The following is a 24,418-nucleotide window of genomic DNA, read 5'->3' on the forward strand; positions in this document are numbered from 1 at the left end:
GGGTAGGGTGCTCTTTCCAAGGGCTGATGCAGACTCAATGGGCCGAATGGCCTCCTTCAGCACTGTAAATCCTATGATTCAAACACTAACACATTCCCGGGGAACCCCAGCAAACACTAACTCACTGCTGGGGAACCGCTGCAAAATCGCAAAGATTCCTGGGGGACCCCAGCAAACATTGACATATTCCCATGGAACCGTTTCATGTTCTTCATTACAAGGCCCACGAGTGGCGGTTCCCCAATTCCATCCATTCATTTGCAGTAACCGTTTTATCCTCAGTAGGTCGAGGTTAGCCGTAGAGCAACCCAGCATTATGTTCCTATTTATTTTATTTTTAACATTTAAAAATGTGTACCGAGCTTACCAAAGTCAGCCTTCTTTACACGTCACATTGACCACATGGTACAATCTGTACAAATAAGTATATCTAAGTATGTGCAATAATGAGAAGGGTGGAGGAAATCGGAAAAGAGATCCAGCAACAGTTCACTACAAATCTTTTGGCAGCAGCTTGTTTTAGTATAGCAGTGGATAAAAGTACAGATACGCCTCACAATTGAGTGTCTGGGGTCATTTCCCCAAAGAAAAATTATTCTGTGAAGAACTGTAACCTCGATGTTTTACTGAGAATGACCTGGATTGGACAAAGCTTACATCTGTGCATACAGGCGATGCACCAAATAGGCGAAGGAAGGAGAATGGATTAATCAGCCTGATGGGGGTGCGAGAGGAAATACCTAAATTTATCGTGTTTTATTATACGTCAAGAAGCACTCATTGGTAAACTAAAAAAAATAATGAAATGCAAAACGTCATGCATTTGTAAAGATGGTCAATTTTATTGTTTCAAGAGGACTGAATCACTGGCAGTTTCCAGCATTACTGGAAGAGTACGAGACAGTATGGCAACCGAGCAATGCACAATGAAGTAGGATGGTTATCTTGTGATGCCATCCTTAAAAGATTTTGGGGTCTCCTTCCTCAGATTTGTGAATTTCTTGAGAGCAAGGGGAAGGAGGAGAACGATTTGGAAAAACCAGGTGGATAATACAGCTGGCACTTTTGACCGACATCACATGCCACTTGAATGTGTTAAATATCCGGTTGCAAGGGAAGCAGAAACTTCCTCATATTTTTTTTAATGTTTCCAGTTAAATGGCAATATAGTGTGGCCAATCCACCTACCCTGCACACCTTTGGGTTTTGGGGGTGAGACCCATGCAGACAAGGGGAAAATGTGCAAACTCCACATGGGCAGTGATCCGGGGTCAGGATCGAATCCGGGTCCTCTGTTCCGTGAGGCAACAGTGCTAACCACTGCGCCACCCTGCTGCCCTTCAAAGAAATTTTCTAGTAACGTGTGTAGCAACCGCTCTTCGAAACAAAATTATCGCATTATTCATTCGAGAGATGCACTTTGTCCACTTTCCAAAACTCAGGAAACCCACCTCTGAATATCAAGAGCTTTTGAAACATTTCAAGTACAATTCACAATGAATATTGTGAAAAGAAAACCGAGAAGCAAATTGACCAATTGCCTTACTAAGTCAAGGTGCAACATGGAAACTTTCGCCCTTCGAGTTTTTAAAGTAAGTTTGCATTATTAGGTTTTTAAAAGTTTTACTTGCATAGATGCATTTTTAATTCCTTATATTTTCCTGTTATTGTTTCGTAAATGCTATATTTTAAAAATTGGGTATTATATATTTAATATAAGTATAATACATGATTTATTTTTAGTTACACGCGTCGCTCTGCAATATTCCATCTTGAAGGGGTAGTAACAATGCTAACTTAGGAGGCAATGCAGCTCTCACATTGCAGGTTTTTTGCTAAAGTGGCCCTTGCTTGAAAAAGCAGTGAAGATCACTGCCTTACACCAATGTTCTCTGAAAGATGAAGGAACATAGAACATAGAACAGGCAGCGCAGAAGGAGGCCATTCGGCCCATCGAGTCTGCACCGACCCACTTAAGCCCTCACTTCCACCCTATCCCCGTAACCCAAGCTAAAAAGACCACTCACAACAACATGTCTGCATGGGTGTCCTCTGGGTGTTCTGGTTTTCTCCCACAGTCCAAAGATGTGCCGGTTAGGTGGATTGGCCATGATCAATGTGCAGGCTACAGGGATAGGGTGGGGAGTGGGCTTCGGTACAGTGCTCTTTCAGTGTAGACTCAATGGGTCGAATGACATCCTTCTGCACTGGAGGGATTTTGTGGATCAAGGCGATTGGATGCATCTGGGTGGTCGGCGTCTGGGCAGAGTGGCACCCCAGCACTGCGGATGCCACCTTTGCACTGCCCAGCACTCTGCTGCATTGAACAGCAATGTGTTTCTCGGAGTACTGCCATTGTTTGAGCGTGCGTGATCGGGCAAGGGAGTCCAGCGAGCGCATGTTCCCAATGTTTTTTTTTATATAAATTTAGAGTACCCAATTGTTTTTTCCAATTAAGGGGCAATTTAGCGTGGCCAATCTACCTATCCTGCACATCTTTGGGCTGTGGGGGTGAAACCCACGCAGACACGGGGAGAATGTGCAAACTCGACACGAACAGTGACCCAGGGCCGGGATTCGAACCCGGGTCCTCAGCGCCGTAGGCAGCAATGCTAACCACTGTGCCACCGTGCTGCCCCGCATGTTCCCAATGTAAAACACAGGGCTATGTGTGGCCTCGGCCGCGCATTCCCCATTCAGGCCCCTTATTCAAAGTGAGTTGTGATGGACAGCAATGTGTTTCTCAGTACTGCGAGTGACGGGAAACACGCGGCTAATACGCTCGCTCGGGGACTTTGTTTCCTTTTGCGAAGATTGCGCTTGTTGAGTTTCGATTCGGATGCCTTCTGCTGCCATTTTACAACCTCTTCTGCTTCCCAGCTTCCCTCGACGTGTTTCTCCCTCGTGGGTTTCCTCCGGGTGCTCCGGTTTCCTCCCACATATCCCGAAAGATGTGCTTGTTAGATGAATTGGACATACTGAATTCTCCCTCTGTGTACCCGAACAGGCGCTGGATTTTCACAGTAACTTCATTGCAGTGTTAATGTAAGCTTACTTGTGACACTAATAAAGATTATTATTATAGTGGATGGATCAATTGAGACCAAGGAAAGGTGGAAATAGAATGTTACCTGTGTGGAAAAGGCAGCAACCTGGATATTACCACACATTGAGATAAAGATACCACTCTCACCTTTGTTAAATGACAGGGACTTGTAAGACGTAAGCTGCCTTTAGACATGACGTAGAGCTCAGAGGCGTCCATATCCTTCCCAATATGAAGAAACGTTAGAGGGAAAATTGCCCGACAAACACTAACATTTGCAGGAAATCCCTCTAAATACTGACACACTGCTAGGTATCCCCTACAGATGCCAACAAACATCTGAGAAACCCCTATACTGCCACACACTTACCATGCCACACTTCTGGGGAACCCTTACATACTTCTGGGGAATCCCTGCACACACCGATGCACTCCTAGGGAATTCGTACATCGATGCACACCTGAGGAACCCCTACACTGACACACTCCTGGGGAACCCCTACACTGACACACTCCTGGGGAACCCCTACACTAACACACACTTGGGGAATCCTTGCACACATACACACACCTGGGCTTTCCGTACAGCAACACACACCTGGGGAACCCCTGCACTAGCACATACCTGAGGAATTTGTACACATACTTACATACTCCTGGCGTATCCGTACACACTGACACACTCCTGGGGTATCCGTACACACTGACACACTCCTGGGGAATCCGTACACACTGACACACTCCTGGAGTATCCGTACACTGACACACTCCTGGGGTATCCGTACACACTGACACACTCCTGGGGAATCCGTACACACTGACACACTCCTGGGGAATCCGTACACACTGACACACTCCTGGGGAATCCGTACACACTGACACACTCCTGGGGAATCCGTACACTGACACACTCCTGGGGTATCCGTACACACTGACACACTCCTGGGGAATCCGTACACTGACACACTCCTGGGGTATCCGTACACACTGACACACTCCTGGGGAATCCATACACTGACACACTCCTGGGGAATCCGTACACTGACACACTCCTGGGGTATCCGTACACACTGACACACTCCTGGGGAATCCGTACACTGACACACTCCTGGGGTATCCGTACACACTGACACACTCCTGGGGTATCCGTACACACTGACACACTCCTGGGTTATCCGTACACACTGACACACTCCTGGGGTATCCGTACACACTGACACACCCCTGGGGTATCCGTACACACTGACACACTCCTGGGGAATCCGTACACTGACACACTCCTGGGGAATCCGTACACACTGACACACTCCTGGGGAACCCGTACACTGACACACTCCTGGGGTATCCGTACACTGACACACTCCTGGGGAATCCGTACACTGACACACTCCTGGGGAATCCGTACACACTGACACACTCCTGGGGAATCCGTACACACTGACACACTCCTGGGGAATCCATACACACTGACACACTCCTGGGGAATCCGTACACTGACACACTCCTGGGGTATCCGTACACACTGACACACTCCTGGGGAATCCGTACACACTGACACCCTCCTGGGGTATCCGTACACACTGACACACTCCTGGGGTATCCGTACACTGACACACTCCTGGGGTATCCGTACACTGACACACTCCTGGGGAATCCGTACACACTGACACACTCCTGGGGAATCCGTACACACTGACACCCTCCTGGGGTATCCGTACACACTGACACACTCCTGGGGTATCCGTACACTGACACACTCCTGGGGTATCCGTACACACTGACACACTCCTGGGGAATCCGTACACACTGACACACTCCTGGGGAATCCGTACACACTGACACACTCCTGGGGAATCCGTACACTGACACACTCCTGGGGAACCCGTACACACTGACACACTCCTGGGGTATCCGTACACACTGACACACTCCTGGGGTATCCGTACACACTGACACACTCCTGGGGAATCCATACACTGACACACTCCTGGGGAATCCGTACACACTGACACACTCCTGGGGTATCCGTACACTGACACACTCCTGGGGAATCCGTACACTGACACACTCCTGGGGAATCCGTACACACTGACACACTCCTGGGGTATCCGTACACTGACACACTCCTGGGGAATCCGTACACACTGACACACTCCTGGGGAATCCGTACACACTGACACACTCCTGGGGAATCCGTACACACTGACACACTCCTGGGGAATCCGTACACTGACACACTCCTGGGGAATCCGTACACTGACACACTCCTGGGGTATCCGTACACACTGACACACTCCTGGGGAATCCGTACACTGACACACTCCTGGGGAATCCGTACACACTGACACACTCCTGGGGTATCCGTACACACTGACACACTCCTGGGGAATCCGTACACTGACACACTCCTGGGGTATCCGTACACTGACACACTCCTGGGGTATCCGTACACACTGACACACTCCTGGGGTATCCGTACACTGACACACTCCTGGGGAACCCCTACACTGACACACTCCTGGGGAACCCCTACACTAACACACACTTGGGGAATCCTTGCACACATACACACACCTGGGCTTTCCGTACAGCAACACACACCTGGGGAACCCCTGCACTAGCACATACCTGAGGAATTTGTACACATACTTACATACTCCTGGCGTATCCGTACACACTGACACACTCCTGGGGTATCCGTACACACTGACACACTCCTGGGGAATCCGTACACACTGACACACTCCTAGAGTATCCGTACACTGACACACTCCTGGGGTATCCGTACACACTGACACACTCCTGGGGAATCCGTACACACTGACACACTCCTGGGGAATCCGTACACACTGACACACTCCTGGGGAATCCGTACACACTGACACACTCCTGGGGAATCCGTACACTGACACACTCCTGGGGTATCCGTACACACTGACACACTCCTGGGGAATCCGTACACTGACACACTCCTGGGGTATCCGTACACACTGACACACTCCTGGGGAATCCATACACTGACACACTCCTGGGGAATCCGTACACTGACACACTCCTGGGGTATCCGTACACACTGACACACTCCTGGGGAATCCGTACACTGACACACTCCTGGGGTATCCGTACACACTGACACACTCCTGGGGTATCCGTACACACTGACACACTCCTGGGGTATCCGTACACACTGACACACTCCTGGGGTATCCGTACACACTGACACACTCCTGGGGAATCCGTACACACTGACACACTCCTGGGGAACCCGTACACTGACACACTCCTGGGGTATCCGTACACTGACACACTCCTGGGGTATCCGTACACTGACACACTCCTGGGGAATCCATACACACTGACACACTCCTGGGGAATCCGTACACTGACACACTCCTGGGGTATCCGTACACACTGACACACTCCTGGGGAATCCGTACACACTGACACCCTCCTGGGGTATCCGTACACACTGACACACTCCTGGGGTATCCGTACACTGACACACTCCTGGGGTATCCGTACACTGACACACTCCTGGGGAATCCGTACACACTGACACACTCCTGGGGAATCCGTACACACTGACACACTCCTGGGGAACCCGTACACACTGACACACTCCTGGGGTATCCGTACACACTGACACACTCCTGGGGTATCCGTACACTGACACACTCCTGGGGTATCCGTACACTGACACACTCCTGGGGAATCCGTACACACTGACACACTCCTGGGGACTCCGTACACACTGACACACTCCTGGGGTATCCGTACACACTGACACACTCCTGGGGTATCCGTACACTGACACACTCCTGGGGTATCCGTACACTGACACACTCCTGGGGAATCCGTACACACTGACACACTCCTGGGGAACCCGTACACACTGACACACTCCTGGGGTATCCGTACACACTGACACACTCCTGGGGTATCCGTACACACTGACACACTCCTGGGGAATCCATACACTGACACACTCCTGGGGAATCCGTACACACTGACACACTCCTGGGGTATCCGTACACTGACACACTCCTGGGGTATCCGTACACTGACACACTCCTGGGGTATCCGTACACACTGACACACTCCTGGGGAATCCGTACACACTGACACACTCCTGGGGTATCCGTACACACTGACACACTCCTGGGGAATCCGTACACTGACACACTCCTGGGGAATCCGTACACACTGACACACTCCTGGGGAATCCGTACACTGACACACTCCTGGGGAATCCATACACACTGACACACTCCTGGGGAACCCGTACACACTGACACACTCCTGGGGTATCCGTACACACTGACACACTCCTGGGGAATCCGTACACACTGACACACTCCTGGGGAATCCGTACACTGACACACTCCTGGGGAATCCGTACACACTGACACACTCCTGGGGAATCCGTACACTGACACACTCCTGGGGAATCCGTACACTGACACACTCCTGGGGAATCCATACACACTGACACACTCCTGGGGTATCCGTACACTGACACACTCCTGGGGAATCCGTACACACTGACACACTCCTGGGGTATCCGTACACACTGACACACTCCTGGGGTATCCGTACACTGACACACTCCTGGGGAATCCGTACACACTGACACACTCCTGGGGAATCCGTACACACTGACACACTCCTGGGGAATCCGTACACTGACACACTCCTGGGGTATCCGTACACTGACACACTCCTGGGGTATCCGTACACTGACACACTCCTGGGGAATCCGTACACTGACACACTCCTGGGGTATCCGTACACTGACACACTCCTGGGGAATCCGTACACTGACACACTCCTGGGGTATCCGTACACACTGACACCCTCCTGGGGAATCCGTACACTGACACACTCCTGGGGAATCCGTACACTGACACACTCCTGGGGAATCCGTACACACTGACACACTCCTGGGGAATCCGTACACTGACACACTCCTGGGGAATCCGTACACACTGACACACTCCTGGGGAACCCGTACACTGACACACTCCTGGGGAATCCGTACACTGACACACTCCTGGGGTATCCGTACACACTGACACACTCCTGGGGAATCCGTACACACTGACACACTCCTGGGGTATCCGTACACACTGACACACTCCTGGGGAATCCGTACACACTGACACACTCCTGGGGAATCCGTACACACTGACACACTCCTGGGGAATCCATACACACTGACACACTCCTGGGGTATCCGTACACACTGACACACTCCTGGGGAATCCGTACACTGACACCCTCCTGGGGAATCCGTACACTGACACACTCCTGGGGTATCCGTACACACTGACACACTCCTGGGGAATCCGTACACTGACACACTCCTGGGGAATCCGTACACTGACACACTCCTGGGGAATCCGTACACACTGACACACTCCTGGGGAATCCGTACACACTGACACACTCCTGGGGAATCCGTACACACTGACACACTCCTGGGGAATCCGTACACTGACACACTCCTGGGGAATCCGTACACTGACACACTCCTGGGGAATCCGTACACTGACACACTCCTGGGGTATCCGTACACTGACACACTCCTGGGGAATCCGTACACACTGACACACTCCTGGGGAATCCGTACACTGACACACTCCTGGGGAATCCGTACACACTGACACACTCCTGGGGAATCCGTACACTGACACACTCCTGGGGAATCCATACACTGACACACTCCTGGGGAATCCGTACACTGACACACTCCTGGGGTATCCGTACACACTGACACACTCCTGGGGTATCCGTACACACTGACACACTCCTGGGGTATCCGTACACACTGACACACTCCTGGGGTATCCGTACACACTGACACACTCCTGGGGAATCCGTACACTGACACACTCCTGGGGAATCCGTACACACTGACACACTCCTGGGGAATCCGTACACTGACACACTCCTGGGGTATCCGTACACACTGACACCCTCCTGGGGTATCCGTACACACTGACACACTCCTGGGGTATCCGTACACACTGACACACTCCTGGGGTATCCGTACACTGACACACTCCTGGGGTATCCGTACACTGACACACTCCTGGGGTATCCGTACACACTGACACACTCCTGGGGAATCCGTACACACTGACACACTCCTGGGGTATCCGTACACACTGACACACTCCTGGGGAATCCGTACACTGACACACTCCTGGGGTATCCGTACACACTGACACCCTCCTGGGGAGCCCCTACACTGACACACTCCTGGGGAATCCGTACACTGACACCCTCCTGGGGAATCCGTACACTGACACCCTCCTGGGGAGCCCCTACACTGACACACTCCTGTGGAATCCTTGCACACATACACATCTGGTGAATCTGTAAACCAACACACTCCTGGGCAAACCCGACACTAACACATACGTGGGGAACCGCTACATTGACATACATCTGGAGAACCCCAGCACGCAGACACTCCTGAGGATTCCCTACCACACACTGACACAACCTTGGGGTGCCCCTCCACCGACACACTTTTAGGAAACCTGAACGCACACTTACACACTTCTGGGGAACCCCTACCATTATTAACATTCACATGGAACTTGTGCCAACACTGACACGTTCACAGAACCTACCACACATCTCCCAAAATGCTGTGTCAACTACCAAAAGTGCGAATATTGCATTCGTCCAACAACAGAAATAAAATGCCAAAAAATCAGAAAATACAATTATATGTTGAATTACATGTTGACAGATGGACGGAAATCCGATGACCTTTAGGGTCCCAGGACAAGGATTTACAAAACTAGACGTTATAGCATAATTCTGGTACACTGCTGTGCCTGAATCAGACAGAAAGAGACAGAGGGGATTGACTTATACCTCGTAGTGCCCAGACTTGCACAGCTGCACACTGCTGCTGTCAGCACTGTGTCAAGGTGAAGCTCATTAGTGGTTTAATTTCTTCAGGCAAACAGGGCTCTCCCTGCACTCCCACACAGTTTGGCCTGGTCTGTTTCCCATTTACTCTCTCTCTCTCACACACACACCGCCCCAACACTCAGCTCTGCTAAAGTTGGCCTGGAGTAACAGAATCCCGTTTGCATTTTATTAAAGGGCTTTGTCATTTTGGCAACAGCATGTATTTTTTCGGGAGGGTTGATGTGTAACCTCCAGTACAGCTCAAGCTGTTTCCAGTAGCAAAATGCCTTAAATAACACCGCCTGCAAGAGTGAGATCTGCAAACTTATTACATTGTGTCATCGACCTGATGTCTCCTTGTTTGTGAAGCTTAATATATTGGTTTTGAGAGGCATGAAAGACAATGAGGATGCTGCTGTCTGGCTGTATGCAATATCATACTGTCATGCAGTATAAAAGGAGGCCAATCAGCCCATCATGACTGTGCCTGGCCTTGAAAGAGCTATCCAATTATTCCTACTTCTCTGCACTTTTTGTGATTATTCTTTTTCACATATATATCCAATTATTTTTAAAAGTTACCGTTAAATATGCTGCTTCCACCCTTTCAGGCTATACTTTCCAGTCACTAGAACTCACTGTGCAAAAAAAAAACTCATCTACCTTCCGGTTCTTTTGACAATCATCTTAAATTTTGATCATTGGAACATATATATTTTGTAATTAGGTTTTTGAGGGCAGTTGTTGTCCGTTTTCGCCCCAGCATACTGAATTTTCTCAACTCTCGCTATTTTCCCGTACCAGCCTTCCCGAACAGGCGCCGGAATGTGGCGACTAGGGGCTTTTCACAGTAACTTCATTTGAAGCCTACTTGTGACAATAAGCGATTTTAATTCATTTCATTTACAGCTGACCTGTTTACTTTGTAACCTGCTGGAACATTCATAATCATATCATAAAATCATAGAATTTACAGTGCAGAACGTGGGCATTCAGCCCATCGAGTCTGCACTGGCCCTTGGAAAGGGGGCCCGACTTAAGCCCACGCTTCCACCCTATCTCCGTAACCCAAACAAACCTTTTTGGACACTAAGGGCAATTTACCATGGCCAATCCACCTAACCTACTCATCTCTGGGCTGTGGGAGGAAACCAGAGCACCCGGAGGAACAGACACGGGGAGAAAGTGCAAACCCCACACAGTCACCCAAGGCCGGAATTGAACCCGGGTCCCTTGAGCTGTGAGGCAGCAATGCTACCCTTTATGCCACTGTGCCAAAGAGACCCGAGGAGTTCGAGTGCAAGCAAGCATCCAGCAGAGGGCAGCAGAGCGGAGCTACTGATTGGCTGTTCCGGGGAGATTTGCATACGTGCAGTGCGGTCAGCCTAATTTGAAGGTGGTTTGTGAAGGGGCTGTTGTCAAGTGACAGTTAAACCTGAAACACTTCCTCAGTGTTTCCCTCCCTACCCCCTCCTCTAACCAAAAAAAACAACCGTGGTTGTCGGGAAGGTAAGTTTATCTCTTTAAAAACTTACCTTGAAGGGTGACATCACAGCAAAGCAGTGACCTGATTGGCTGGCAAGGAAAATGCTCCAATTAGCAGTTGCTGGGAGAAATTTAACTCTTCGTGTGTTGGTGAGTATTGTGATTGGTAAGTAAAATCTTTATTCATTTCACTTATTAATTATTTGATATGATATTTGTAATCAGTTAAGGTAAAGGGTAAAAATGGCAGGAGATCCCAGACGCGTATTATGCTCCTCGTGTTCAATGTGGGAGTTCAGGGACGCGGCCGATGCCCCTGACTTCTTCATGTGCGGGAAGTGTGTCCAGCTGCAGCTCCTGTTAGACCGCATGACGGCTCTGGAGCTGCGGATGGACTCACTTTGGAGCATCCGCGATGCTGAGGAGGTCGTGGATAGCACGTTCAGTGAGTTGGTCACACCGCAGATTAGGATTGGTGATGGAGACAGGGAATGGGTGACCAAAAGGCAGAGAAAGAGCAGGAAGGCAGTGCAGGTGTCCCCTGCAGTCATCTCCCTCCAAAACAGGTATACCGTTTTGGATACTGTTGAGGGAGATGACTCACCAGGGGAAGGCAGTAGTAGCCAGGCTCATGGCACCGTGGCTAGCTCTGCTGCACAGAAGGCGGGAAAAAGACTGGCAGGGCTATAGTCATAGGGGATTCAATTGTAAGGGGAGTAGACAGGAGTTTCTGTGGTCGAAAATGAGACTCCCGAATGGTATGTTGCCTCCCGGGTGCTCGGGTCAGGGATGTCTCCGATCGGCTGCAGGACATACTGAAGGGGGAGGGTGAACAGCCAGTTGTCGTGGTGCATATAGGCACCAACGATATAGGTAAAAAAAGGGATGAGGTCCTACAATCAGAATTTAGGGAGTGAGGAGATAAGTTAAAAAGTAGGACCTCAAAGGTAGTAATCTCAGGATTGCTACCAGTGCCACGGGACAGTCAGAGTAGAAATTCAAGAATAGTCAGAATGAATACGTGGCTTGAGAGATGGTGCAGGAGGGAGGGGTTCAGATTTTTGGGACATTGGAACCTGTTCTGGGGGCAGTGGGACCATTACAAACCGGATGGTCTACATCTGGGCAGGACTGGCACCAATGTCCTAGGGGGTGCTTTTGCTACACTCTTGGGGAGGTTTTAAACTAACGTGGCAGGGGGATGGGAACCAGATTAGGAAGTTAGAGGTCAGTAAAGAAGCAGCAACTGAAGCCAGTAAGGTACGAGACAATAAACTCAATGTGACTAAGGGGAAAAGTAGACAGGGAAGAGATGATGAACACAAAGGTGGTCTGAGGTGCATTTGTTTTAATGCGAGAAGTGTAGCAGGTAAGGCAGATGAACATAGGGCTTGGATCAGTACCTGGGAATATGATGCTATTGGTATTACTGAGACTTGGTTTAGGGAAGGGCAGGACTGGCAACTGAATATCCCAGGGTATAGATGCTTCAGGAGGGATAGAGAGGGAGGTAGAAGGGGTGGAGGAGTTGCATTACTCGTCAGAGATGATATCACAGCTGTGATTAAGGAGGGCACGATGGAGGATTCGAGCACTGAGGCAATATGGGTGGAGCTGAGAAATAGGAAGGGTGCAGTAACATTGTTGGGACTTAACTACTGGCCTCCCAAAAGCGAGGTACAAATATGCAGACAGATTATAGAAAAATGTAGGAGCAATAGGGTGGTTGTGATGGGAGATTTTAACTTCCCCAACATTGAATGGGATTCGTGTAGTGTTGGAGGCGTAGATGGAGCAGAGTTTGTAAGAAGCATCCAGGAGAGTTTTTTAGAGCAGTATGTAAATAGTCCAATTCGGGAAGGGGCCATACTGGACCTGGTATTGGGGAATGATCCCGGCCAGGTGGTTGATGTTTCAGTCGGTGATTACTTTGGGAATAGCGATCACAATTCCGTAAGTTTTAGAATACTCATGGACAAGGACAAGAGTGGTCCGAAAGGAAGAGTACTAAATTGGGGAAAGGCAGTGTATAACAAAATTCGGCAGGAGCTAGGGAATGTGGATTGGAAGCAGCTGTTTAAGGGTAAATCCACATTTGAAATGTGGAAGTCTTTTAAGGAAAGGTTGATTAGAGTGCAGGACAGACATGTTCCTGTGAAAATGAAAGATATAAATGCCAAGATTAGGGAACCATAGATGACGGGTGAAATTGTGAGACTAGCTAAGATGAAAAAGGAAGCATACATAGGATCGAGGCAACTCAAAACTGATGAAGCTTTGGAGGAATATCGGGAAAGTAGGACGAATCTCAAACGCGCAATAAATAGGGCTAAAAGGGGTCATGAAATATCTTTGGCTAACAGGGTTTAGGAATATCCCAAAGCATTTTATTCATATGTAAGGAGCAAGAGGGTAACTAGAGAAAGGATTGGCCCACTTAAAGACAAAAGAGGGAATTTATGCGTGGACTCAAAGGAAATGGGTGAGATTCTTAATGAGTACTTTGCATCGGTATTCACAAAGGAGAGGGACAAGATGGATGTTGAGGCTAGGGATGGATGTTTAAATACTCTCGGTCAAGTTGTCATACAGAAGGGGGAAGTTTTGGGATTCTGAAAGACATTAAGGTGGACAACTCCCCAGGACCGGATGGGATCTATCCCAGGTTACTGAGGGAAGCGAGGGTCGAAATAGCTGGGGCCTTAACAGATATCTTTGCAGCATCCTTGAGCACGGGTGAGGTCCCAGAGGACTGGAGAATTGCTAATGTTGTCCCTTTGTTTAAGAAGGGTAGCAGGGATAATCCAGGGAATTATAGACCTGTGAGCTTGACGTCAGTGGTAGGCAAACTGTTGGAGAAGATACTGAGGGATAGGATCTATTCACATCTGGAAGAAAATAGACTTATCAGTGATAGGCAGCATGGTTTTGTGCAGGGAAGGTCATGTCTTATAAACCTAATAGAATTCTTTGAGGAAGTGAAAAAGTTAATTGATGAGGGAAGGGCTGTAGATGTCGTATACATGGACTTTAGTAAGGCGTTTGATAAGGTTTCCCATGGCAGGTTGATGGAAAAAGTGAAGTCGTATGGGGTTCAGGGTGTACTAGCTAGATGGATAAAGAACTGGCTGGGCAACAGGAGACAGAGAGTAGTGGTGGAAGGGAGTGTCTCAAAATGGAGAAGGGTGACTAGTGGTGTTCCACAGGGATCTGTGCTCGGACCACTGATGTTTGTGATCTACATAAATGACCTGGAGGAAGGTATAGGTGGTCTGATTAGCAAGTTTGCAGATGATACTAAGATTGGTGGAGTTGCAGATAGCGAAGAGGACTGTCACAGAATACAACAAAATATAGATAGATTGGAGAGTTGGGCAGAGAAATGGCAGATGGAGTTCAATCCAGGCAAATGCGAGGTGATGCATTTTGGAAGATCAAATTCAAGAGCGGACTATATGGTCAATGGAAGGGTCTTGGGGAAAATTGATGTGCAGAGAGATCTGGGAGTTCAGGTCCATTGTACCCTGAAGGTGGCAACGCAGGTTGATAGAGTGGTCAAGAAGGCATACAGCATGCTTGCCTTCATCGGACGGGGTATTGAGTACAAGAGTTGGCAGGTCATGTTACAGTTGTATAGGACTTTGGTTCGGCCACATTTGGAATACTGCGTGCAGTTCTGGTCGCCACATTACCAGAAGGATGTGGATGCCTTGGAGAGGGTGCAGAGGAGGTTCACCAGGATGTTGCCTGGTATGGAGGGTGCTAGCTATGAGGAAAGATTGAGTAGATTAGGATTGTTTTCGTTGGAAAGACGGAGGTTGAGGGGGGACCTGATTGAGGTCTACAAAATTATGAGAGGTATGGACAGGGTGGATAGCAACAAGCTTTTCCCAATAGTGGGGGTGTCAGTTACAAGGGGTCACGATTTCAAGGTGAGAGGGGGAAAGTTTAAGGGAGATGTGCGTGGAAAGTTTTTTACGCAGAGGGTGGTGGGTACCTGGAACGCTTTACCAGCGGAGATAGTAGAGGCGGGCACGATAGCATCATTTAAGAAGCATCTAGACAGGTATATGAATGGGCGGGAACAGAGGGAAGTAGACCTTGGAAAATAGGCGACAGGTTTAGATAAAGGATCTGGATCGGCGCAGGCTGGGAGGGCCGAAGGGCCTGTTCCTGTGCTGTAATTTTCTTTGTTCTTTTCTTTGTTCTTTGTGCTGCACTAAGAGTGGTCATGGCAGTGAGTAGTTAAGCTGTACAGATCGAGAAGATTCCAGATTTCACCTCTACTCCAGGATGTGAAACCTGATCATGGCTGTGGCATGACAATTGGGGCTGGATTTTCTGTTTGGGCTTGGAACCTTAAAGCTGGGATCAAATGCAGGTCCTGACCCTGTGTCAGGAATGGTCACCTGACAATAATTTTTGCACAAATTACCATTATTGTACAAATAAGAATGACAGCAAGTCTCCCATAGAACAATAGGAAGTCTTCTCGCATTGACAACCCCATTACTGAGATGAGAGCTGCGGATTCCTACAAAGAGTGAGAGTTCGTACCTCAAGACGGAGATGCCCTCTGAAGGTCAGGGAGTAAAAGTTAATTTACAAAAGGCTACAGCTGCCTGGTCATGACCCATCCACTGGATGGCCAATGGCCACACATGTGGCCCGATGGCCATGGAGAGTGTTGGGGTGGGGGGGGGGGGGGGGGGGGGGGAGCCTAGAAAGTGAAGTACTGATCCCTCACTGGGAAGCTGCTTTAGTGAATTGACCGTGGATGTGATCGTCTGGCCACGCTGAGCCGGAAAAGCAACTCGCCGAGGTGCAGTGTAGCCTCTGAATCTACCCTCCTGGGATCTACCCGGCTCGCAAAGCCTCATGACATTCAACTATTGTGGTGAATGTATTATTGCTATCATTCATCATTGTATTACATTACATTACATTGTATTATGTTGGTGCCCTTGTGGGCTCCCCCCCCACAGGGGAGGTATATAGAGCTGCTGCCTGTAGGCGGCACTCAGTACAGAGCAGTCGCAGGCAGGCACAGTTCTAACTGATTAAAACCACTATTCACTTCAATTCTCCGTCTCGTGTGAATTGACGGTCGCATCAACTATATCTCGCGGGACGCTGCAAGGTGAATCCCGCCCACAATGGGAAGGATCACTTTTTGGCAAATCTGCAGATGAGAGTGAGGCAGTAAGTCTTACTCTAACGCACAGACTCCCGAGGTACCGGAGACTTTGGGATTCAATCCTTTCGCCCCAGGGACCACACACGGGGATCAGACGAAACTACAATCGTGGGGGTCTCCAAGGGGATCGGAGGCCATATTGCGTTCAAGTTGTGGGGAGGTCAGGGATATGTTTGTTGGCCTCAGAGATTGGGACACCATTTAAAATGGCATCCCGATCTCTCTCTGCAATGGGGAGTACCGCTCAAGAAAGGGGTTATTGTGGCCTTGGCCGCGCATTCTGCGTTCAGGCCCCTTATTCAAAGCGAGTCACGTTGAATAGCCATGTTTCTGGGCACTGTGAGTGCTGGGAAACACGCGGACAAATGCACTCACTCAGGGACTTTTTTCCCTTTTGGGAAGATCATGCTCTATGTTTCGGCCACAGTATTGAGCCCACCTGTCAATCAGAAAATATCAATCATGCAAAAAGGGACCAATTAACTGGCCTAATTAGCTTTCTAATGCTTGGGGGTGTGTAGCCATTTCAGCCCAAACGTGGCCCTTTGCAAATTGGCACCAGATCGGAATCATGCCAGCAAGCTTGCTAACAGGCAGCGGAACGTTCCAGGCCATGCTTGCCTACAGTCTTATCCCCAACCAGCCTCGAAAATCTGGTACTTGGACTTAGTGATCCAAGGAAACAGGGAGATAAAAGGTTCCACTCCTGATCACACTCTGGGGCCCCTTTTGGAAGATGTACATGTGGGGACACATGCTGAGGATGGCAATGATCTGGATCTGTCAACACCCGCACAAAAATGCAGATATCCACATGGGTAAGATTTTGAGTAAGACTGGCTCCTGTGGAGAAATAGAACTGAGAAAGGTGTTGACATCTTCAGGAGAGGGGAGAGAAATGGCCAAACGAGAAGGGAAAACACAACACACTTCTGCTGTGATCAGAACTTGTGTGAACTTGAAGGTATAACCCACCCCTGGAGTAGGGCTTTGAATTGATCTGTGTCTTTAATGCTGAACAAAAACACACTGTTAAGGATATCAGAGCATTTGAGTAACATGTTTCACCAAATGTAGTGACAAATTGCTTGAATGAATCTGACAGAGGTGATTTTGGCCCTAAAACAACGTGTTAACAGACAGCTGCCACCTCCTCCTTGCCACATTCAAGATTCCCTCGTATTTTGCAAGACATGCTGCTGTTTTATGTTAACACCCCGTCATAACCCACTGCACAGGACTTAGAGGGTGGGGATGATTGTCATCCCCATGTCCCTGTGGAGTACGAGCTCCCTTGTTAAGGGGATGGAGTAAGCTCTATCCATTTTCTATACAAGTCCGGCTCGTTCGGCACCGACCATTAGATCGGTTGCTGGCTGCTTATGAGTACAGATTTGAACACCGGCTGGGTACCCACGTTGCACATGACGACGCGCTGAGCAGTCTACCCTTGCTGGCCGATGCTGCGGCCTCACTCCAGTCAGACAAAGTAGTCATTGAGTTGAATTTCATGGACTTGTTGCCCGTCACCGCATCACGTGTCCACGACCGGACGCAAATGGACTCCATTGTTGACGAGGTGTGGCATCTAGTGGTATATGTTAGCCAGCATCGACAGCTCCCAAGCGAGTTACGGGCCTTCTCCTCGAAGTTGTCTGAGTTACGGGCCTTCTCCTCGAAGTTGTCTGAGTTACGGGCCTTCTCCTCGAAGTTGTCTGAGTTACGGGCCTTCTCCTCGAAGTTGTTAAGAGTTTATCTTGAAAAAGCTTCACGATGGGCACCCATCCAAAATGAAGATGTGAGCGTGGAGCTATGCCTCGTGGCCAGGCCTGGATACCGACACTGAGAAGATAGTTCAGCAGTGTTCCATCTGTCAGGAGCACCAAAAGTTCCTTTTGGCCGTGCCCCTTCACTCCTGAGAGTGGCTGGGTCGCCCTTGGGATCGAGTACACGTCGACTTTGCTGGTCCGCTCCTGGGCTCGATGTTTCTGTGTTCAATAGATGCCCATTTCAAGTGGCTAGAGATCTAAAAAAAAGACAGCGATCACTTCCTGTGCCACCAATGGGTGGCTGCGTATCTCTTACTCGACGCATGGCATTCCTGAGGTCCTCGTCACGGGCAATATTGCTTCTTTCACAAGTGAGGAGTTCTCAGAGTTCCTGAAGGCCAATGGGATTCAACATGCACGTACTGCCCAGTACCACACGGCATCGAATAGGTTGGCAGAGCGAACCAAGCAGACATTTAAACGGGGATTCCAGAAGCAGATTCCGGGCTCGATGGAAACGAGGTTGGCTCATTTCCTATCCTCCTATCAGCCCACGCTACACATGGTGACTGCATTTGCTCCGGCTGAGATGCTCATAGGCTGGCGTTTTCCTACCCGTCTTGGCTTACCGATATCAGCGCGATGATGCATCAGAACCAGGAGCTACAAGGTCGCTGCCTTGTTCAATATCTACTGCCCCTGCCATTCACACCTGGTGACGCAGTATTCATCCGCAACTTTGCTGACGGCACTCGCTGGCTCTCGGGGACTATCTTCCATAGTGCGGGGCCTGTCTCCTACCAGGTTCAAGTTCATGGCCAACTGATGAAACGGCATCTGGTCACCTTCGGTCACGGATACCGCTCCTTCGTAAGGTTCCTTATGTGTGACCTGTCCTGGATTGTCTCAACCCAACACCGGTCCAGCCCGTTATGACACCCCAAAGATGTCTCAACGCCGACATGCAGGATGTCGCCTTTTCAGATTTTGACACAGAAGCACAGGCTTCTGAAGTTTCTGATGTGGATTCCACTGTGCAGCTGCCTTCAGCCGACCATCTGCCCCAGCATTTATGTAGGAAATGGCGTTCCCTGTTGTGGTATATGCCACCTTCCCGGCGCCTCGGATACATGCTGCTCCGCCTGCACCAGGGAAAGTATGGCGTTGTCCTCCTCATCTTCCTCATCCTCAGCCTTTGAAGGTTCCTTCGGACTTTTGGGGAGTGGGATGCCATAACCCGTCGCATGGGACGTCCGGGATGGAAATAATTGTCTTCTTTGTGTCCTTTGTGGAGTACAAGTTCCCTTGTTAAGGAAGTGGGGGTTGAAAACTACTGGGAGCTGTGGACTCTCCATGACTTCATAAAACACCTCCTATGTAGCCACCACGATAAAGTCTGACCAAATTATTTATTTCTATATTTGCCATGCAAATCTCTTACTAATCTGCTCTGTAGGGGTTTTGAAAAGGGGAGAAACAGATAAGCAGATCTTGCTGAAACCCCAGTTGGATTCAGTTCTGTGGCGCAGTGGGCTGAAGCCTTTCAGTTTGAAGTTGACACCTGCCACACCCAAAGATCAATCTGATTCATGTGCTGACACAAAACAGGAGAAACGTCTTCACACAACGAGTTGTGATGGAGCCAATGACTAGTTTTTGAAACAGATATACAGAAGGAACTAACATTTAAATGGTCCGCTGACAAACTCAGAATATTGCAGTCTTGCACAGCTAATGAAATACTTTTGAAGTGTAGTCGCTGTTAAGATAAACAACAGCAAATTTGCACACATTAGGTCTCAAACAGTGCTGGCGACCAGATAATCTGTTTCTGTGATGTAAGTCAAGGGATAAATATTAGCTGGGATATTGGGGAGAACTTAATTTTTTCTCTTGAATGTTATGCTCTCCTCAGATCGAAGATAGGTCACAGTTAAGCATCGCCTCCAAAAGATGAAATAATAATAATCTTTATTATTGTCACAAGTAGGCTTACATTAACACTGCAATTAAGTTATTGTGAAAGCCCCTAGTCGCCATATTCTGGCGCCTGTTCGGGTACGCTGAGGGAGAATTCAGAATGTCCAAATCGCCAACAACACAGCATTCCTCAGTACTGGAGTGTCAGCCTGGTTTAAGTGAAACCACTTTATGAAATGGGACTTGAAACCAAATTTCAGCATCAAGATTAAATTGGCCAGGTCGATGGAAATGGGTTTGAATGATTCTGGCAGTAAATATGGCCATATGCTGTTGTGGCTTACTGTATCCATAAAAGATCTGTTATTTTTCCTTTTTCAATGTTCAACACATATGGAAGGCCGTTTCTGTGTTCACGGGTATGCAAACCAATCCACACAGGGTAATTTCTGCTTTCTCTATAGGGAGTGGCGTTTGAAGGAATGTGGGAATCAGGTGAGCCAAATGTACATTATCGGATTTATGGGTAAGGAACCAAGGCGATGGCCTGGCAGTCCACCATATGGCAGGATGGGAGTGCCTCCTCACTAAGAAACAGTGGGAGTAATCCAGCATGTGAACTGAAGGAAAAAGAGGAAAAGGCCAAGGTCGGATTAGCCTGGGACTGGCACAAGTGTAAAATCAAAGCTTTAAAAGTAGAACTATATGTCCGCTTGGAGGAAATATGGACGCGATCGAGCCGAACAACATATTCTACGCAGTTCTAGTTTTATTTGTTCTTTATAAGTATTATGTAGGTAATATAAATTTTAATACATCTAATGAGTACAAATTCATACCAATGCTGCTCTTATAAGAATGCTGAAAGCTGTGGACTTTTTAACGCCTGAAACCAGCAGTAAATAAGATCATAATTCCTAATTGAAATTTATCTGATTATCACTCCGCATATTCCCACCAAATTCACAGTCCAACAGGAGCTGTGATCTCAGTATGCTGTAATGACCTGCTGTATCTAGTAAAGGTCTGTTGTCGTCCCTTTTCCAGTGTTCAACACATGTGGAAGACCATTTCTGTGCTCAAGGGTATCCAAACCAATCCACACAGAGGGTTTCTGTTTTCACGACAGGGAGACCTTACTTTTTCACTTCATCTTTCTCTCAGAATCATTGTCACATTTGCAGACGTAACAACAGTCACTGCTCTTCAGAATTGTACAAGAAGTATTTTGAAATGTTTTCAAGAGACACAATAAGGGACGTATTTTATTCATTTAAATCCAGAGTGCTTTTTGATGAAGAATGACAAAGGACGAGGTTTACTAACACCCCCTGCCACTCCCGTGTGTGCAGTTTAACCGTGCAGTTTACCAGTACACATCACTGGGAAGCTGCCTGCTGCTTGTCTAGTTAAGATTTCACTACCCATTAATGCAATGACTAATTCTGTACAAGTGCAGGAGTGGACCAGAGGACCTGGGACTTTCACCAGGTGAAGATATCAACTTTTATGTAGGAGAAAATTAATTCAGTTATACAACTGATAATCACACCAAACTCAGTTGCTCCTGAATCTGAAACAGTTAACAATGGAGTAATTGATGGGAAGATGATGAGAAAATTAACGAGCAGGTGCTTTTCAAAAGGTTTGTTTGGTTTATTTAGCATTTGTTAATGTTTTTATTTTGTCCACAGATATATGACCTACTCCTTAGGACTCGCCTCATCCCAGCTCTGCAGCAACTACAATGGGACATGAAACTGGGCTATGGAACACTCCCTTGATTTTTCCCTTTGTCCCCCGGTGGCAGCGCGATCACAAACTCTTCAGGGACCAGACATGAAGTCCATCTTTACCACTGTGCAGCAAATTGGTGCTCACACCTCGCGTTAAGCAAAACAAATGTACACAAAGGAAGATTTGCATTTTTATAGCCGCTTATCATGTCCCAGGAGACAGTTGCTTTCAATGAAGTTTACAATGCAATTCATCAGTGTTGACGTACCACATGCTTACCAGATTACACGATCTATAAGATGTGACAAATCCAAAATGGCAAACAGCTCCCAAATCAATTCTGTGATACTTGGGGAAGTACACATGGTCTTGAGGTGGACTGATGAATTATACTCTTAAGAAGACTGCATTCTGTTGCTGATGGTATTCTGTGGCTCATGTTATCACAACTATTGGGTAATAAAGAGCCAGATCCAATGAAGATAAATGCATCAGGAAGCCTAACAAAGAGTGTAGACTGGAGATAGAACAGATGTAGATTAGTGCAATGATATACGTACTCACAAATGCAATGATAGTGTACAGAGACAGAGATAAATAAAAGGAAAGTAAACAAACAGACAAATTGATATTATACAGAGATGAAATAGAGGCTGATGAAGGAAGAGACCTTAGATAAATACTTAGATTTTCCACTCATTTTAGATAAACTGTTTTCTGTTCTCAGTGTTTACTATCATCACCAGAAAGTCCTTCTTCAGCACCGAGAATGCTCTCATTTGACAGATGAATTCCTGCAAACTAAAGCAAGTATTTCTTTCACACAGAATCATATAAATACTTGTTTTCTTTAAATTCCAGAGGACAGCTTTTGTCTGTTAAAAAGATTACCACAAAAAAATTATACCATCAATCACACTTTATTAACTTCACAAAATCCTGCTAGCACAGAGCTGGTCCACAAGGGGATCTTTAAGTCTTGACTGATCTATCTTTTCCCAGAGGAAGCCATGGGATATGAAGTGCTGTCGGGAGCCTGTTTTACAATCTCCCTTCCTCATTTTTTTTGCAAAGTGAGAAGCTCTATTGGTCTGTCTGGAATCCAATCCATCGCCCAACACTTAGTCATTGAAAAGCTACATTTCTGACACTGGTTAAAATTAATCTTCTATTTTCATGCTAAGTCATTGACATTTCAAACTTTCTTGCAAAAGCTATAGAAGCTAACTGCCATCAATATAATGTAATATTGTAAGTCAATCTGTCTTTGTTGTGTTACACCACCCTCGTCTGGTTTTCGCTTTGTGGTCTCTCTCACCTTATTTTTCATTTTTGGCTCTGGTGCCTGTTAAATAGTAAATAACACCACAACACGAGGGGCAAGAAGATGTGGCTCTATCTCATATAAACAGGAACTTGTTTCTATCTTTCTTCCTTCCAACTTTCTCCCCTGCTTTTCATACTGCATAAGTGTTAACTGTGTCAACTGTGGCTAAATGGTAGCACTTTTGTTTCTGAATTAGAAAGTTGTGGGTTGAAGTCCCACTCCAGTGACCTGAGCACAGAATCTAGGCTGACACTCTTGTGCAGTGTTGAGGAAGTTCTGCACTTTTGGAGGTACTGTCTTTCAAATGAGACATTAACACTGGGCCGGTCTGCCCTCTCACGGTATAAATGTAAATGATTCCATGGCAATATTTTGAAGAAGTTTTCTCAGGCTCCTGGCTAATGTTATCCCTCAACCAATTATCACTTTGCTTTTTGAGGGACCTTGATGTGTGTAAATTGGCTGCTGTGTTTCCTAAATTACAAATGACTGCACCCCATTGGCTGTACAGCAGAAAAGGCAATATCATCCACCAAAAGATAAACAGAACTATCATTCCAGCCTTTAAAATGATTGAATTGTCAAGAGTTCAAATAAATTTTTCAAAACTATTGACCATTATGATTGCCTACAGGACAAGTACATTGTCATATTAAGATTAGCTGCCATGGGAACATGTAACAGTTGGATTAATTTAATCAGTAATTCAGTTGGATCTGGAAGCAGTGGGCACTAATATTCATGTAGCCACTGTATCCACCTCCAAGTCCTTAAATCCCTCCCTCTGCAGTGAAGCTGGGCGGGGGAAAGGATGGGAGGAGGTAATCTTGGCATTTGTTCTGTGTAGACTCCTTGACATTTACCCAGAATTTTATTAGCGAGCAGCAACAAAATAGCCCTTTAGTAAGTGACCAAATACAGAAATCTGATTACATAAGAATAAAAATGTACCAGTCTTGTGAATCCCCTGGCATCCTCTCACAATCATCTTTGGGTCGAAGGACTCCAGT

The 24,418-nt window shown here is 47.7% G+C and overlaps 1 protein-coding gene and 1 long non-coding RNA gene across 2 annotated transcripts in view; one reads left to right on the forward strand and one right to left on the reverse strand.

Moving 5' to 3' along the window:
- The window catches only part of prdm16 (PR domain containing 16), a 1,033,598-nt gene that overhangs the window by 200,566 nt on the left and 808,614 nt on the right, over window positions 1-24,418 (reverse strand). The gene's annotated exons all lie outside the window — the stretch shown is intronic.
- On the forward strand, window positions 1,297-22,982 carry LOC119950824. The gene is made up of 3 exons (XR_005457435.1): window positions 1,297-1,592; window positions 20,809-20,839; window positions 22,039-22,982. It is a non-coding gene; the product is annotated as an uncharacterized LOC119950824 (long non-coding RNA).

The sequence above is a fragment of the Scyliorhinus canicula genome, chromosome 16 (genome assembly GCF_902713615.1).
Source record: "Scyliorhinus canicula chromosome 16, sScyCan1.1, whole genome shotgun sequence".
Lineage (NCBI taxonomy): Eukaryota > Metazoa > Chordata > Chondrichthyes > Carcharhiniformes > Scyliorhinidae > Scyliorhinus > Scyliorhinus canicula.